This window comes from Arachis duranensis, chromosome 6 (assembly GCF_000817695.3).
Source record: "Arachis duranensis cultivar V14167 chromosome 6, aradu.V14167.gnm2.J7QH, whole genome shotgun sequence".
Taxonomy (NCBI): Eukaryota; Viridiplantae; Streptophyta; class Magnoliopsida; order Fabales; family Fabaceae; genus Arachis; species Arachis duranensis.
This window is the reverse complement of record NC_029777.3, coordinates 39,417,488-39,427,758: the sequence shown is the minus strand read 5'-3', so window position 1 is coordinate 39,427,758 and position 10,271 is coordinate 39,417,488.

Sequence of the window (10,271 nt, the reverse complement as noted above, 5' to 3'; positions counted from 1 at the left end):
TCACAGCACGGCTAATCAGCTGTTGGTTCTCGATCATGTTGGAATAGGATCCATTGATCCTTTTGCGTTTGTCATCACGCCCAGCAATCGTGAGTTTGAAGTGCATCACAGCCATTCAATCCTTGAATCCTACTCGGAATACCACAGAAAATGTTTAGACTTTCCGGATCCTCAAGAGTGGCCGCCATCAGTTCTAGCTTATACCACGAAGATTCTGATTAAGGAAGCTAAGAGATGCTCATTCAATCTGATGTAGAACGGGGGTGTTTGTCAGGCACACGTTCATGGACTGAGGAAGGTGATGAGTGTCACGGATCATCACCTCCTTCACAATTAAGCGCGAATGAACATCTTAGATAGGAACAAGCGTGTTTGAATGGAAAACCAAGGTAATTGTATTAATTCATCGAGACGCTGCAGAGCTCCTCACCCCCAACAATGGAGTTTAGAGACTCATGCCGTCAAAGTGTATAAAATTCAGATATGAAAATGTCATGAGGCACAAAGTAAATCTCTAAAAGTTGTTTAAATAGTAAACTAATAACCTAGGTTTACAGAAAATGAGTAAACCATGATAGATAGTGCAGAAATCCACTTCTGGGGCCCACTTGGTGTGTGCTGGGGCTGAGACTTAAGCTTTTCACGTGCTTGGGGCTGTTTTGGGCGTTCAACGCCAGGTTGTAACCTGTTTCTGGCATTCAACTCCAACTTGTAACCTGTTTCTGGCGCTGGACGCCAGACAGCAGCATGATACTGGCGTTGAACGCCAGTTTACGTCGTCTATCTTCGCGCAAAGTATGGACTATTATATATTGCTGGAAATCCCTGGATGTCTACTTTCCAACACCGTTGAGAGCGCGCCAATTGGGCTCCTGTAGCTCCAAAAAATCCATTCCGAGTGCAGGGAGGTCAGGATCCAATAGCATCAGCAGTCCTTTTTCAGCCTAACTTAGATTTTTGCTCAGCTCCCTCAATTTCAGCCAGAAATTACCTGAAATTACAGAAAAACACACAAACTCATAGTAAAGTCTAGAAATATGATTTTTGCCTCGAAACTAATAATATTCTACTAAAAACTAGTTAAAACATACTAAAATCTACATGAAATTACCCCCAAAAAGCGTATAAAATATCCGCTCATCATCATACAAGAAATTAAAGGAAAGCAAATAAACATGCAAGGAATGTAAATGACAACTCTTAACAAGAATTGGGGAGTTTAGGTTTTCTATCCTAATTGTGGACCACAAACATGGCAATTGAGTGGAATCAATCCAAACTAGTCAACGTCCTTGAGAATTTGTCAAAAGAGTGTAATTGATCTCAATCCATAAGTCCTAGTCAACTTACTAATTAACTTAGTGAAAGACTAGAGTCAATGGAAACCAAATCAATTAACTATTCCCACACAATGTGGAATGGACATCCACAACTCAATTCCACCCAAACATCCAATTTCTCAACCAAGAGTATAAAAACTAAACATGGAAGAAAATAAACATCAAAGCAATAAAAGTCAAAGCAAGTAAAGTCAAAGCAAGTAAACTTAAAGTGCAAGAAACCTCTTGGCAAGCAATTGAGAACTAAGGCTACCTATCCTAGACATTGACCACAAACACATGATGATTATGAAGAGTTAATCCTACTTAGTCAACCTTACATCGAAGATAAGTCAAGTAGGCATAGTTGATTTCAATCCATAAGTCCTATGTCAACACTAAGGGGTCACATAGTGTCATTGGAGACTAAATCAACTAACTACTCTAATATATCAAACAAGAATGGACATCAATGACTCAAGGATCACCAAAGTCACCAATTTCAAGTCAAAAGTGGAGAAAAACTAAGTAAAAACTAAGCCAAGCATTTTATCAAACACTTAGTGTGCATGAGAATAAAATAATATTAAATTGCAATAAAATAAATTCTAAAACTACCAAAGAAAGAAAATAACAATAATAACTAGAAAAGCAATAAATGACATGGAAACATAAATTTGCATTAAATGAAAGTAAAATTAACAAAGAGTGTTCATAACATGAAAGTGACAAGATAAAAAAAATAACAAAGGAAATAGAGAAGAATAAAGATGCAATAACAATAAATGACATGGAAAAGCAAAGGAAATCAAGAATTAAAAGTAGAAATTACAAGAAATTAAGCTAAGAAACCCTAATTCTAGAGAGAGGGAGGAGCTTCTCTCTTTAGAAAACTAACTAAAACATGATAAAAGCTAAACCTAATTGCCCCCCTTCATTCCTCTTCACTTTGGCCTTAAATAGCTTCAAAAACTGAGTTTGAATGGGATTTGGGGGCTCAGAAATCGCCTCCAGTGGTTTCCAATTAATGAGCTCATGTGCAGGGACCTATGTGGACGCACGGATGTGTGCGTCCGCACACTTACTGAATCCTGACTTGTGCGTACGCACAAGTACCTGTGTGTACGCATACTTAGACTTATGTCCACTATAGCAAATTGTATATCATTTTGAAGCCCCGGACGTTAGCTTTCCAATGCCGCTAAAACCGCTTCATTTAATCCTTTGTAACTCAAGTTATGATCAATTTAGTACCGAGAGGTCAGGGTTAGCAGCTTTCCAAATCTCATTTCTTCATGGTTTCTTCCCTTTTGCATGCTCTTCTCCTCACTTATCCAACCCATGCTTGCCTTGGAAACATGAAATCACTTTAACAACTACATCAAGGTACCAAATGGGATTAAAGTGAATAAAATTAACTAGCATTAAGCACAAAAGAGAATGTTTTCACATTTAAGCACAATTTAGGAAGAAAACTCAAAAGCATGCTATTTAGATGAATAAATGTGGGTTTATGTGATGGAATCCACTTAAATCAAACCAAAATATATCAAAAAATATCGACTCATCAATTTTCCCACACTTAAACCAAGCATGTCCTCATGCTAAACCAACCAAAGGAGATGAATGAAGGAGTCATTATTAATGCAAGTACCTACATGCATGTAACTATACTAAATGCTATCTATATATATCTACACTATGATTCCTATTGAGTTTGGTAAAAACAAACAAAAGAATCTCAATCAATCCAAAGTAGAAACTTAGGGTTAAGACAAAGCAAATATAGCAAGTAATCAATGTCCAAAGATTTGATTTGAAGTTTCCAAAATTCATTTCAACAACTTGCAAGAAGACATAAGGTAAGCAATGGAAACATAGAATTGAGCGATTGAACCCCTCACCGGATGTGTTTACACTCCAGTCTCTCAGTATTTAAGGCTTAATCACTCAATCCTCCTTTAATCATGTTTCTCAAGAATTTGCAAGTCGTCTAACAATCAAGTAATATTTGATGCATGAATGCAAATATCATGAGGACTTTTGTGGGTTGTAATGGGGCTTAGGTAAGGGTTGGATTAATACGATTAAGTGGGCTAATAGATTGGATCTTTGATTAGCTCAAGTATCCCACCTAATCCTATATCATTCTACATACATAACAAAGCAACCTAGCTCCCCATTTATCCCTTTTCTCACATTCACTCATGCATGCTTCTTTTCAATTCAACCTCATATGCATCTCTTATTTACATTTTTATTTTTATTTCTTTTTCTTTTTCTTTTTTTCTCTTTTTTTTTTCTTTCTTCTTTTTTTTTTAACATGAGAGATGCATATGTTCCAAGTAATGAATGCATGAGTGTTTTCCCACTTTTCCAAATACTATCAATGAATACCCCAAAGCACTAACTACCAATATTTTCTCACAAATTTCCCCACACTTGATTAACACACACTCTCAAACCCAAGCTAATCAAAGATACAATTCAAAGACATAATGGTTTTTCACTTAGGGTTGATGATGTGTTTAAAATTAGAACAAAGGGGAATTAAAAGGCTCAAAAGTGGTTTACAAAGGTAGATGTAAGGGTTGGCCATATGGGTTTGTGAGTTCAATGTCAAAGATGGCCTCAATCATACTAAATGCAATTCAAAACATCAAATATAGGACATATAAACTAAAGCAAATCTAAGATTACAATCATAAAAGGAGTTTAACACACAAGAACAAAAATTGTGATTGAAAATATGCAACCACATAGTCAAACCTCAAATCTCACAAGGTATTTGTTCATGCTCTTTTCTATGTTCCATAAAAAGATACTTCAAGCAAGTTCAAAAAATTTTTTTTCAAATCTAATCAATGGAATGCCCAAAAAGAGATTTCTTGAAAATTCTTTGTTGTTTTACCAAACTTATTTATTCCACCAAGCAACATGCAAATATAACTATCATAAAACTATAAGCAAACTAAGATATATACAAGCAAACCAAGCAAAGTGTAATGCAATAAAAGACTAACAAATATTCACAAAAATATACTATCAAAACTAGAAAAAAATGTGTAAGTGTTGAGAAAGAGAGTTTTACGCCCCGAAATTGTGGATCCTCCCCCACACTTAAAGGTTGCACGGTCCTCCATGTATGCACTCAATCCGGGTGTGAAGAGATGCTCTCAGAGGCTCCACCTTCAGCTGGTGGGCACCGGGGCTTCAGATTGCTGTAGAAAACAAGAATTGAGGAAAAGTAAGTTGTGCGGCATAATAGAAGGTAACGTGTGTATTCTAACTGTGCACACACTTTAGAACATATACATTGGTTAGTTAAAAAGATAATCACATATTCAACAGAAATAGCATGTTCCTCAATCAAGTGGCCTAGGTTCCAAGTAAAGAATAATCAAACTCAAGGCACAAGCAACCCTAGGTAACCATAACTAAAGTGAATTGAGTGTTTGAGATATTGGATATTGAAATTGTGCAAGTGAAAGCTCAAAATTAATAGGAAATGGCACAATAAACAACAACCAATTCAATAATGAAAAGCAAACTACTTATTTATCCTTAAGAAATAATCACATGTATAAGGTGCTTGTTACAAAAAGTGACAAGTCTTGATAAGAATCAAGTCAAGTCAACTCAAAAAAAATGCAAAGCATTAACGAGGAACAAATACCTTGTTATGTGATTATATTCACTTAAAACCATGATGGATAAGTAGTTCAACTCAATTCACTAAGGTAAAAGTGCACAATTCATGATTGAGATGCCAAACAAGGATATAGTCTAACACATATGGTAGCTACAACTTAAACTTGCAATTCATCTAGGCAATCAAACAAAGACTTGATACAAAGTGCACATGTTCATTAAATCAAAATTTAAGCATGAAGCAACCCCATCAACATCAATTAAACACTTGCAACTTATTTAATCAACAAACAACTAATATAATAACTAAAGTAAAAAGGAAATACAAACAAAACAGAGTAAAGCAAGTAGAAAAGAGGGCAAAAGCAAAAGAAGAGAGGGGTGGAAGAAGGAAGAAGAAGAGAAAAAGTAGAGAGAAGAGAAGAAAAGAAGCATAAAGGTGAGAAAACAGGGGTGTGTGTATGCACAGATAGGTGTGCGTACGCACACTAGGTGGAAGAAGGGAAGTGTGCGTCCACACAGAACGTGCGAACACTCCTGGCAGAAGAGGAATTAAGGAGTGTGCGTACGCACGAGGTTGTACGCATGCACAGAGGGTAAAGAGATGGGGGTGTGAGTGGACGCACAAGGCGTGCGAGCGCTCTGAACAGAGAGTGGATTACAGGGTGTGCGTGCGCACAAGCGTGTGCACACGCACAGAACACTTTTTTTTGAAAAATATGAAACATCAAAATTGCCAGCTATCACACCTTCTGTGCGTACGCATACAGTTCCGTGCGCATGCACAGAGGCAAAAAGAAGGGGATGCAGACGCACAAAGCATGCGGACGACCCCAGCAGAAAAGGTGCAAGCTAGTGTGCGCGCGCACAGAACGCAAAATTTTGGGTTGTGTGCGTACGCACAGGTGTGTGCGTACGCACAGGTGTGTGCGCACGCACATGCTCTGTTTTTCTCAAAAAAATTATAGTGCTCTAAGGCACCAAACTTGCAATCCATGATAGCTTTTCAACCCCAAAACATATTATTCATCAAAAACACATGATCTAAACTAAAATCTAAGCAAATTAAGCTTGAAATTAAACTAAGCTAAGCTATCTAGAAGAAACAATGCAATAAATTGAAACTATGTACAAAGAGAGAGTTAGAAAGGTGTTACCATGGTGGGGTGTCTCCCAGCTAGCACTTTCATTTATTGTCTTTAAGTTAGACTTATGGGGAGCTTTGATCTTGTGCTTATATCCATCATGGAGCCTCCAATAATGCTAGAATCTCTACAATTCCCAATTGATTGCACCAAGCTTAGATGGAGTGTCCAACAAGCTTTGAGCTGCCAACAAGAAAAACAAAAAGCAAACAAAGAAAACATATTCACAATATCAAAATATTGACAATAGGAAACAAGAAGTAAGATATTCACATATTGACATATTTACAATAGATAAAAATAAGCAAGCAACATATGTACAATCAACCAAAAGCAAGCTATTTACAATAGTCACATATTCACAATAGCCAATAATAACACCATTACAACTCCCCGGCAACGGCGCCGAATTTGACAATGGCCAAATTGCATAGGTTAGGAATTTTATCTCAAAATAGAATTGGCATTGTAAGTATAGTCCTAACCCGGCAATTTGACGATCAATCAAATAATAATATCACAATACAAAATAACTGAGAGTATTTAACTCCCGGGTCGTCTTCCCTAAGAGTTGCAATTAAATGTCATTGGCTATGAGAGAGAGCATGGGGATTTGGGAAAGCAAGAGAGCAAGAAATGTAAATATGCAAGGAGGTAAATGATCATGCAAGAAATTAAAGGAAAGCAAATAAACATCCAAGGAATGTAAATGGCAACTCTTGGCAAGAATTGGAGAGTTTAGGTTTCCTATCCTAATTGTGGACCACAAACATAGCAATTGTTTGGAATTAATCCAAACTAGTCAATCCTCCTTGAGAATTAGTCAAAAGAGTGTAATTGATCTCAATCCATAAGTCCTAGTCAACTCACTAATTAACTTAGTGAAAGACTAGCGTCAATGGAAACCAAATCAACTAACTATTCCCACATAATATGGAATGGACATTCACAACTCAATTCCACCCAAACATCCAATTTCTCAACCAAGAGTGTAAAAACTAAACATGCAAGAAAATAAACATCAAAGCAATAAAAGTCAAAGCAAGTAAACTTAAAGTGCAAGAAACCTCTTGGCAAGCAATTGAGAACTATGGCTACCTATCCTAGACATTGACCACAAACATATGATGATTATGAAGAGTTAATCCTATTTAGTCAACCTTACATCGAAGATAAGTCAAGTAGGCATAGTTGATTTCAATCCATAAGTCCTATGTCAACACTAAGGGGTCACATAGTGTCAATGGAGACCAAATCAACTAACTACTCTAATATATCAAACAAGAATGGACAACAATGACTCAATGATCACCAAAGTAACCAATTTCAAGTCAAGAGTGGAGAAAAACTAAGTAAAAACTAAGCTAAGCATTTTATCAAACACTTAGTGTGTATGAGAATAAAATAATATTAAATTGCAATAAAATAAATTCTAAAACTACCAAAGAAAGAAAATAACAATAACAACTAGAGAAAGTAATAAATGACATGGAAACATAAATTTGCATTAAATGAAAGTAAAATTAACAAAGAGTGTTTGATGTGGCGGAAAATCACCGATTAAGAGTTTGTAGAGAAAACAGCGATGCACGTATAGCTCTTAACCAATGAGGATTCTGCGTATCAATTTAAAAAAGTTGTCACAAAATTTAGAAATAAAATACTGGGAGTATGAATCCCAGGTCATCTCCCAACGAGTTGCAGAGAGAGTGATATTTACTGATAAGAGGTTTTCCAAGAAGTTTTGGAGTTGAGAAGCAGAGAAATAAATTTGAGAATTTATATAATCCAATAAAAGTCTTGACCGAGAGGAGATTAATTGGAAGTTTTATCCTTGTTGAATTTTCTCAAGTGTAATAATAAAAGGGTTGTCGTTCCACTTAGTTATCTCTTATATAATAAGGGAAAGTCAAGTAACTCTCCAACTAATCCTATCGCTTGCGTCCTAATCCTTTCCTAAGAAAGGTTTAGAGTCAGAGATAGGAGAGTCAGCCAACAACTCCCAATTAAGATTAACACTTGAGTATTCCAACTCAAGGTTCTCCTCTTAATCAACTCCCAATCAATTTAGGGAATTACTCCATTATCATGAATATAACTTTCACAGAATTAAGAGAGGAATAAAAGCGAGACATAATGAATAATAACTAAAAATCAATTAAAAGTAAAAATGGTTCTTTGCATAAATAAATTCTAAAAATAATCCAATTATAACTCTGAACAAGGGTTAAAGATATGGAAGAGTAAGTAACAAGTAAGGAAACTAACTAGAACGATGAAGTCTTCAACGGAGGTAGTAACTCTTCTCAATATCCCAAGCAAAAGCAATAAAACTCTAATAGAAACTATGAATGTGAAGAATGAAAACCTAGAGGAAGTAGTAGAATTCTCTCTAGATTCTCCAACTAAAACTAAAACTAATCATAATGAGAATGTGTGTTGAGTCTCTGCTGTTCCCTGACTCTAGTTTGTGTTTCTGGGCTGAAAACTTGGTCTAAAACTGGCCCGAATTCGCCTCCAGCACTTTCTAAAATTTCTGCAGATCGCGTATGTCGCATGTACGCGTCAGGTGCGTGCGCGCATCGATTGTCCTCCTTGCCTGTTGCGCGTACGCGCCAGGTGCGCGTGTGCGTCGATCCTCGCTGGTCAGCTTCTTTATTTACTTACCTTCCTTCCATTTTTGCAAGCTTCTCTTTCATCCTCTAAGCCATTCCTGCCCTATAAAGTCTGAAAACACTTAACGCACAGATCACGGCATCGAATGGTATAAAGGGGAATTAAAAGTATATAATTTAGGTGTCTAAGAAGCAAGTTTCCAACCATAGGATAAAATTGGGAAGGAATTGTAAAATCATGCAAATCATATGAATAAGTGAGTAAAGAGTTGATAAAAACCACTCAAAGTAGCACAAGATAAACCATAAAATAGTGGTTTATCAAACTCTCCACACTTAAACATTAGCATGTCCTCATGCTAAGCTCAAGGAGACAAAAAGAATGAATAGGAAAAGTAAGACTCATGCAATAAATCTATGTATATGAATGCAACTATATGCTGAAATGTCTATACCTACTTGGTCAAAAGTAAACAAGCTCTTCAAGACAAAGAGAAATCAAATTCCATTAATTCAAATCACACAATAAGAGACAGGTAAACTTATAAGAAGACAGACCATGAATGCTGGGAACATAGAATCAAGCTTAAACCCTCACTGGGAGTGTATATACACTCTAGTCACTCAGGTGTATAGGGTAATCCACTCTAGTCTCCTCCATTCATGCTTTCTAATGCCTTGTTCTTCATCTAACCAATCAACAAATATCTAATGCACACATGCAAACATCATGAGGTCTTTTTCAAGGTTGTAATGGGGCTTAGGCAAGGGTGAGGGTACATGTATGGCCAAGTTAGCTGAAAATTGAATCTTTGATTATCGTAAGTTCTCACCTAACACACACACACACACACACTCCCTATGCTTCTAAAATCATGCCTAACTACCCATAGTCTCACTTTGTATGTTGCATATACTCATGCACTTAATTGTTCTTTTTATTTCCCCTCATATGCATTGATTCTTTTTATTAAACTTATCATTTGGGGTGCTTTAATTCCCCTAGACTTAAACTAAAACACACAATTTTTTTCTTTTTTGTTTTTTTTTTGATAGCATTGTAGCACCAATGCATTTGGTCTTCATAATTTCACATGAGTAGCATTCAACCTTAGATATTTATCAATTAACATACATTCTTATTAACCCGAGTTCCCATAGTTTTCCCACACTTAACTTGCACACAATCTCTATCTTAAGCTAACCAAAGATTCAATTAAGGTAAGTACTTATTTTTCCACTTAAGCCTAGTGATGTGGTAATATAGAGAATAAAAGGGGATATAGAGGTTCAAAGTGGCAAACAAGGGATAATTAGAATGGTAGGCCATTTAGGATAGTGAGCTAATAACAAATGATGGCCTCAATCATACATATGCATAAATACATTAAATAATGGACATATAGAATGGAACAAATCATAGATTGCAATCATAGAGGAGAGAAAACACACAAGAATAAAAATAATGGTTAAATAATATAACCATACAATTAGGCTCAAAATCTTACTGGGTTGTGTGTTCTAGCTCTAAGCCAAATTCC